The 8,886-nt window shown below is 42.2% G+C and overlaps 1 pseudogene; it reads left to right on the plus strand.

The window, feature by feature from the left end:
* The first annotated feature begins 2,246 nt into the window (after nucleotides 1-2,246).
* On the plus strand, nucleotides 2,247-4,107 carry LOC114633447 (annotated as a pseudogene).
* Nucleotides 4,108-8,886: the final 4,779 nt, after the last annotated feature.

Here is an 8,886-nt window from a genome sequence, read left to right on the forward strand (position 1 = left end):
CCTCATAGTCTATCACAGTCTTCTCAACAGCCCTCATAGTCTATCACAGTCTTCTCCACAGTCCTCATAGTCTATCACAGTCTTCTCCACAGTCCTCATAGTCTATCACAGTCTTACCAATGTGTAAAACTTCAAATCTCTTCTGCAATCATACAATCTCCTAACTGTAATCCCCTATCAAATCAAAATACAAAAAGATAAAAACAGAAACAAAAATCCCTTCTCCCAACAATGTTCAACAAAATTCAAAGACTTCTGAATAGGAATATCCAATCTCTTGAGAAGGCTAGGCTGACTCCATGACAGGCTTCAAATTGTCAGGTCAGGAGACTAGGCCTAAATCTCTGTTTCCAGGAACTGGGCAATTCCAGGCCTCAGAAGCTGACTACCTGGCCTAAAGCAAGGACAATTAGTCAACAACAGTTTCCAGACTTCCCTAGCAATGATTTCCAATCCCCAAGGCCCCAGCAACGGTTCAGGAATGTCTCTAAAGATAGAGCCAAGATTAAGGTAGAGGTTCCCTACCCCTACTCAATATTCTACTAATGTTTAAATCAAGCCTGCAAGCTCACTTCTGAGTCTCTCCTTCTTTTATGTGGTGGACCCTCGCATGCTGGACTTCTGAACAATCAATTACTCTGTGCTTATGTAATATTTTGAGTCTGGGGTATCATTCTAAGGCTAATCATGGACCCTTATACTCTTAACTGTAAAATGAAAGTCAAATAACAGATCAAATGCTTCTAACATATAATAGGACAGGCTATATATATTACTGTTCTAAAATATAGGGAGAAGAGCATAATGCAGAAAGGAAACCGAAACAAACAAAACATACAAACAAAAAAAAGCCAAAACAGCAGGTGGGCAAACTCCAGACTCTGCATCTCCGTGTCTAATGTTCTTCAAATCTCCAACACTTCAACTTTGGTGAGTATAACACACTTCTTTGTCTCGAGCTAGTTCAACACTACATTAGTAACTTTCCTTAGCAATTGTCCCATGGTCCTGGCATCTCTAGTATTCTACGGTGACCAAGGCAATCCAGGTTTAACTATTACAGCTTTAACCAATGGCCTCTCTGGACCTGCATGCAAGGGGCATCCTTTCCACATGCCTGGCCTCAATATCTTTCCTATGTAGCAGGGTGAAATTTTATAATTGCATCCACACATTGGCTTCTCTGGGCCTTCATGCAGGGACAAACATGACATATTCCTTGTATCAGTGGCTTTTTTTTTTTTTTTTTTTTTAGTCACAGAGAGACATACATCCTTGATTCTAAAGACAGTCATATGGCTAAAGCAGTACTGCTTGCTGGTGCTTGAACATGGGCCCCTTGTCTTATAACACTCTCCTTAGGATTCAATTTTCCGTAATTTTCCTCACTCTCTGAGCTTGTTTGTCCTACAGCTTGGTCTATAAACTGTCCTTCAACTCAGAGATCTGCATGACTCTGACTTCTGTGTGCTGCAATTGCTCAAAGGCGTATACTGCCATGCCTGGACCCAAGCTTTTCTTTACCTGGAGCTTGCTTTCTAGACCAGGCAGGCCTTGAATTCACAGATGTGCTTGCCTCTGTCTCCTAAATTCTGGGATTGAAAGCACATACCAACATGCATGGACCTAAGCTTTATTTTACTTTTTTTCCAAAAGGATAGAAGATTAACTGGGTGGATTCTTGCCCTGAGATCGTCACTCCCGTAATTCCATTTGCTATCTTTAATCAGGTTGTCTCCTTGAACACGGGAATTAGTTCCACTCTATTCCCTGATATCCCTTTAATCCTTGAATCATACAGTTTGTACTTTCCTTGTGAGGTTTTGTCTATTTCATCAGAATATTATTCATAAGAGGGAACTACAGGAAAGAGTTGATACTGAGCTGTTTTGTGATTTTCATGCCAATGCAATTTATCTAAATCTCTTCACCTTATGCCTCATGCAGACACTTTGGACCAGAGCAAAAGTCAGCCACATTCTTTGCTAAAATTTCACAAGAATGGTGTCTAGGTACCATGCTAAATTGAGGCCAATTATGCAGAGCTTAAAGCATTCCAGGGCGGGATACGCGCTCGCTGCGTCGACGTGCTGACGACAGGACTCCCAGGCCGGTGTGTGTGTTTGTATGTTTGTGCGCGCTCCAAGAGTGTGTTTGTGTATTGGCGGTCCCGCAGGTCCCGGATGTTGCGGGCAGTCTGAGGCGAGCGCAGGGGGACAGGGACCAGTAGCTGTCGCCGCCGCCGCAGTTCTCAGGGTGAAGAAAAACCAGAAATCTTTGCTCCCTGACTCTGGAGACTCAGTTTAACCTTCAAACTGGCGGTGTCAAGGGTTCCAAGTCCTCCACCTCTGGCAGAAATGTCGAGTGGTCCTGTTGCTGAGAGCTGGTGCTATACACAGATCAAGGTAGTGAGGTTCTTCTACATGTGGACCATCAATAACTTTAGTTTTTGCCGGGAGGAAATGGGTGAAGTCATAAATGTCCAACTTTTTCATCAGGAGCCAATGATAAACTGAAATGCTGTCCAAAGAGTGAAGATCGGACAAAGTTCAAGTTCTCCATCCTGAATGCCAAGGGAGAAGAAACCAAAGCTATGGAGAGTCAAAAAGCTTATAGGTTTGTGCAAGGCAAAGACTGGGGATTCAAAAAATTCATCCGTAGAGATTTTCTCTTGGATGCGGCCAATGGGCTTCTCCCTGATGACAAGCTCGCCCTCTTCTGCGAGGTGAGTATAGTACAAGACTCTGTCAATATTTCTGGGGAGAATACTATGAACATGATAAAGGTTCCTGAATGCCGGTTGGCAGATGAGTTAGAAGGGCTGTGGGAGAACTCTCGATTCACAGACTGTTGCTTGTGTGTGGCAGGCCAAGAATTCCAGGCTCACAAGGCTATCTTAGCAGCTCGGTCTCCGGTTTTCAGTGCCATGTTTGAACATGAAATGGAGGAGAGCAAAAAGAATCGGGTTGAAATTAATGATGTAGAACCTGAAGTCTTCAAGGAGATGATGTGCTTCATTTACACCGGGAAAGCGCCGAACCTTGACAAAATGGCTGATGACTTGCTGGCAGCTGCTGATAAGTATGCCCTGGAGCGTTTCAAGGTCATGTGTGAGGATGCCCTCTGCAGTAACCTCTCTGTGGAGAACGCTGCGGAGATTCTCATCCTGGCTGACCTCCACAGCGCAGATCAGCTGAAAACTCAGGCAGTGGATTTCATCAACTATCATGCTTCGGATGTCTTGGAGACTTCTGGGTGGAAGTCAATGGTGGTGTCACATCCCCACTCAGTGGCAGAAGCATAATGCTCTCTGGATTCGGCACAATGCCCTTTCCTGGGGCCCCCACGAAAACGCCTGAAGCAATTCTAAGATCCTGCCAGTTGGGAGACTCCATTTATTTTCCAGAAGCAGCAGCCACCGTTGCTGCCACTGACCTGACTACCAGGTAGACAGCGCAGTCTGTGGGGCTTTTACTCTGTGTCGGGAAAGACTGCACCATGACCCAGACTTTAAATAGCACTAGATAACTTAGGGGAACTGGAGGAGGGAAGGGCCCAGGACTTGGGCCACTCAACCTAATGAAACTCTGTTGCTCTGTCACCATGTGCCCTTTGGCCTGACCAAGTTTGACACTGGGATTCAGTTTAGGCGCTGGCCTCAAGCACATCCCAGCAGTGGCACTTCGGAGAAATGGGCGTCTGACTGAGCAGAACAAATCATCAGGTGCCTGGAGCAAAAAGGAAAGAAAAGCAGAAACAAGTGGACATTTAGTTTTAAGAGATGGAAAAAGGAAAGAAGAAAGTGTTTTTTCTTCTAAATTCAGTTGTGGATTCCAGTAGTATTTATATTGAAAGAAGCAAATTTTAGTCCTTCTGACTGTGGATACTTGTGAAGACTCCTCACTACCATCCAAGTATCAGAAGAGCTCTCTCGCTAGCACTTACTGTTTGCAAGAACAAGCCCATCCTTTCATCCTCTTAGGAAAAGTGATGCTGACAGCAGAGGGGGAAGAAGTCAATCTGACCTAGAAAATGAGTGTTTGATGGTAGTGGCTTCTGCTGAAACCCTTATTGGTGTTAAAAACTGGAAAAAATAATTCACCCAAAATTCATACTATCCTGATAAAAACTATGGTTCTGTTGTTTAGATATCATGGAAAATGGATTTTTTGCTTGCATTTTTCTCTGATTTTATTTTTTCTTCCCTTCCCCTTTCCTTTTAGAGAGAAAAAGAGAGAGAGAGAGAGAGAGAGAGAGAGAGAGAGAGAGAGAGAGAGAATGAGAGAAGAAATAAATCCAGAAAATACATAAAACAAAAAGAAGAGAAAAGAAAATTTTATCATTATTGCTATGTGAAAAAAAAAATCCCAGCCCAGATGGCCTGGCTGTTTGTATCTGACTTGTCGCCTGCATAGGAGCCAGTCCTGTCGCTTCTGATTAGCCCCTCTTCCAAAGGGGAGACTTCCAAATGTTTACTTTTTCTTTTTGAAAATAAAAAAGCATTCCAGGGCTTTCCTAACCCAAAGTCTCCAAATCCAAATTGCTCCAAACAAAAGCATAGTCAGACCTACCACAACAATACCTCAGTCTCTGTTATCAGTTTCAGTTTTAGGGTTTTGTTGCTGTGAAGACACACCATGACCATGGCAACACTTCTAAAAGGAAGCATTTTATTGGGGCTGGCTTACATTTTCAGAGGTTGAGTCCAGTATCACCAGTGTGGGAATCAGTGTGCAGGCAGTGTTCATGCTGCTCGAACCCATAATTCTACATCTTGATCTGAAGGCAGCAGGAGACGGTTGCCACAGTGGGCATAGCTTGATCATATATGACCTCAAAGTCTAACTCCACAGTGACAGCCTTCCTTCAATAAGGCCAAACCTACTCTAAGCAAGGCCACGAATCTCAAGTACAACTCCGTATAAACAAACATTCAAACACAAGAGTCTATGGAGGCCATACCTATTCAAACCACCACAATAAGTATATATTATTTGACATCCCATGCTTCTTCATGTCCCAGCTATACATCTGGCATTTCATCTTGAAGTATGACTTCCTAAGGGAATTATCTAGAGATGGTAGCTAATGTAAGGGATGGGATTCGCTTTTTCATGAGAATTGTTCTCACAAGGTTTGTCAAGAATTGGTTTGGAGTTTTGATGGGGATTTCATTGAATCTGTAGATTGCTTTTGGTAAGATGGCCATTTTCATCATGTTAATCCTAACAATCCATGAATAAGGGAGATCTTTCCATTTTCTGATATCTTTCTCAGTTTACTTCTTCGGAGACTTGAAATTCTTGTCATACAGGTTTTTCATTTGCTTGGTTAGGGTTACACCAAGGTATTTTATGTTATTTGTGGTTATTGTGAAATGCACTGTTTCCTCAGCTTCCTTCTCAGCCCTTTTTTCAATGGATGAGAGGAGAGCTCTGCTTACTTTTTTTGTACCTAGCCACGTTGCTGAAGGTGTTTTTCAGATGTAGGAGTTCTCTGGTAGGATTTTTGGGGTGACTGCTGTATAATATCATATCATCTGTGAATAGTGATACCTTGACTTTTTCCTTTCCAATTTGTATCCCCTTGACCTCCTTTAATTGTCTTATTGCTCTAACTAGAACATCAAATGCTATGTTTGAGAGGTTTGGAGAGAGTGGGCAGCCATGCCTTGTCCCTGATTTTAGTGGGGATGTATTCAATTTCTCTTCAATTTATTTGATTTTGGCCATTGGCCTGCTGTTTATTGCCCTTATTATGTTTAGGAATGCCCCTTGCATTCCTGCTCTCTCCAAGATTTTTGCCATGAAGGGATGCTGTCAAACATGTTTTTAGCCTCTAGTGAGATGATCATATGTTTTTCTTTTATTTTGTTTATTTCTATTTTGGATAACATTGATTGATGGGTGTTTTAATATTACAATTACTTTAATTTAGGTGTATAAGCTTTGCCAGTGTGTATATCAAATCCATGCCAATTACTAGTAGAGTCCAGAAAAAGGCTCTCAGATTCTCATGACTGAAATTATAGTCAGTTGTGAGCTGTCTTATGTGCTCTGGGGTTCAAAGCCAAGCCCCGTGGATGATCTGCAGCTCCCTGCTGCTAAGCCGTCTATTCAGTCTGATGAACAGAATATGTCATTAAGACCAGTAAGGTGTGGCTGGCTAGTTCTGAATTGATCTTTAGCCCTGATGGCCCAGAAGAACTACAGTATTGATATTATTAGAACCTAAGTTAGACTGGTGCTTTAAGAAGTTTTTTGAGCAGAGTCTCCACAAAATGAGGGAAAGGTACAAAATACTAGGAAAAAAAATGACAATACATGGCTATAAGATGTAGTTGACCACGTGACCAAGGCCACAAGCCTGAGTCTATCTCAAATATTTTCAGTAAGTGGTATAGGAAACCCGCAAGGGCACCTGCACTTCAGGTGAACCAATCTAGACTTTATACCCCTGGTAAAGCAAGAAAAGTAATTTTCAGGTCAGTTTGCCCCAAAGGAGTGGTTATTCTGCTTCCCTGCTTCCTGCAAAACACTCAGTTAAGAGCCCTGAATATGTTAGTGATTCCAGATGACATTAGGGTTTGCAGGGATTCCTGAGACTTAAACAGAAGTCACTCTAAGGCTTTAGCTTTTAGGCCATTACAAAGAACTGTGGAGCATGGAGGAAAGGTTGGGGAGGTAGCTTTGGGTATAAGAGATTCAAAAGACCAAAAGGCAATGCAGAATGTGTACCTGAGTACAAGCTGGTTTCTACTGTCCTTTCTCTCTGTATTTTCTCAGCTGTGGTGGGTCAGCCTAAAGGTTTTCCACTCTTTCCTTATTATTGGTGGTTATACTGTAGCTGTCAGTGATAGCACCTTCCAGACCCTCCCTTGGTGGCTCCCACTTGGACCTTAAAGCTCTTCAGTCTCTGCTTGGTCATCCTTGTAGCCTGCATGCCTGGCAGGAATAAAAACATTCTAAATGAACATTTAGGTGTCTCCCATTGACTTATAACTCATGAATCAGTGCCCCCTCCTCATGCCACCCTCCTGAAATTTGAATGTATCCAGGAATCTCATCTGGGAAAAGATGAGTTTTATAGAGGTGAATGTCCCTGCTGAGAAAAACATTTAAATATTAACTGGATAGCTTACAGGAGAGAGGGGAGCTGTGAATTGGTAAGGGTTTTAGGTATGGGGTAAATTCACCATAGGGCTTGGTTAGATTACTTCATTGTTTATGTCTCCTGCCTTCTATCTAACCCTGTTAGGATCCTAGAGATGGATTGGTTTATTTAGATCTTCAGTACTGTTCCAATAAATTACACGTTTCCCTTTTTAAAAATTAATTTGTATTTTTCCCCCGTTTTCTTCTTTTCTTCGTTTTTGAGATTGGTCTCTCTATGAATCCCTGAGTGGCCTGGACTCATCATACAGACTAGGTCTTCTATAACATAAAAAAGATCTGCCCACCTTGTCTCCAGTGTGCTAGATTATAGACTGTATGTCACAACTCTATAATTTGGTACTTTTAATGGGCTCAATAAGGATGAGTGGTTTAAGATGACTGGTTTGAGTAGCCAGGATACTGCATCTGGTCCTAATCTCAGTAACAAAAGTGCTTCCATCAAATGTAGCTTTACTGCCTTAAAGCCCACTGTCTTCTAACCATGAATATTGTTTTCCTGTATCATTGAGTCTGGTTTTGTTCTATTCTTATTCAGTAAATGATAAAACCCAGGCTCACAGAGATAAGTGGTTTTTCAATATAATTAAGTGTAAGTGCTCACCTTACCCATCGGATCATTCTAATGACTCACTAAATGAAGTTGAAAGGAAGCCAATTAATCCGAGCATTGTCACACTGGCCTGTAGTGAGTACACTTAGGAGGTGGATACAAGAGTTTCAGGATTTCAGAGTCGTCATTTCAGGTAAGAGTTGTCACTGGGATATGGTGGAATATCTTGCAATATATTGCATGACAATATATTGTTATGCATTGTAATGGTAAATTCTGTACCTGAAGGTGTAGGCCTATGAGTGGAGTCTCACATTTATAAACTTTTGTTGTGCAGATCCTGTCCCTAGTTTGAAACTGTTGGTTAAGTAAAATTGGGCACAACCAATTATTAGAGGGATTAAAGGTAGGTGGGTTTTAAGTCACCTAGTTGGGGTTGGAGAAGTGAGAGAAAGAGAGGAGACCAGGAGGAGAGAGAAGGGAAGGTGCCGTGACAGAAGAGGTACCATGAACACATGGCCAGGAGAAACAGCAAGTATTTGGAGAACAACACACGGAGATAGTAAGGCCAGCAGTTAGAAATACAGATTAGGGGTTACCTCCCAGATTGTCAAAGCCAAATGCAATAACCATAGTTTGAGTCTCATTTCTTTGTAAACTAGTTGGGGGTAAGCTTAAATTGGTTGTACTACAAGGAGGCCCACAGAACGAAGGGAGACTAGAACAAATATCCAGAGTCTTCCCTTTATCTCTAGATCTTCAGGGTCATGGTTCTTCCAAGTGTTAGCTCTAGGACTTGTTATGTCCAGATCATGAGGTCCTCACAGACCACCAGAGACCACCAGGGACCTAACTCGTATACAAACGCAGAGTCTTCATTGAAGCCTGAGCTCAGACCCATCAGCCTTTTCAATCCAATGGATGCCTTTATTAGCACTGCTCACTTTTCATGGGCTTAATAAGGATAAGTAGCTTAACATGGCTCTCTAAGGTAGCCAGGACAGAGCCTGTGGTCCTAATATCATTAACAAAAAGGCTCCCATCAAATGCAGCTCTCTTGCCTTAAAGTCCACTGTCTTCTAACCGTTCAACAATATTGTTTTTCTCTTCCATTGAGTCTATAATCCCATCCTTCATCATCCTCATGTGTGGAAAGCCCTT

This window comes from Grammomys surdaster, unplaced genomic scaffold (genome assembly GCF_004785775.1).
Source record: "Grammomys surdaster isolate TR1022 unplaced genomic scaffold, NIH_TR_1.0 663, whole genome shotgun sequence".
Taxonomy (NCBI): Eukaryota; Metazoa; Chordata; class Mammalia; order Rodentia; family Muridae; genus Grammomys; species Grammomys surdaster.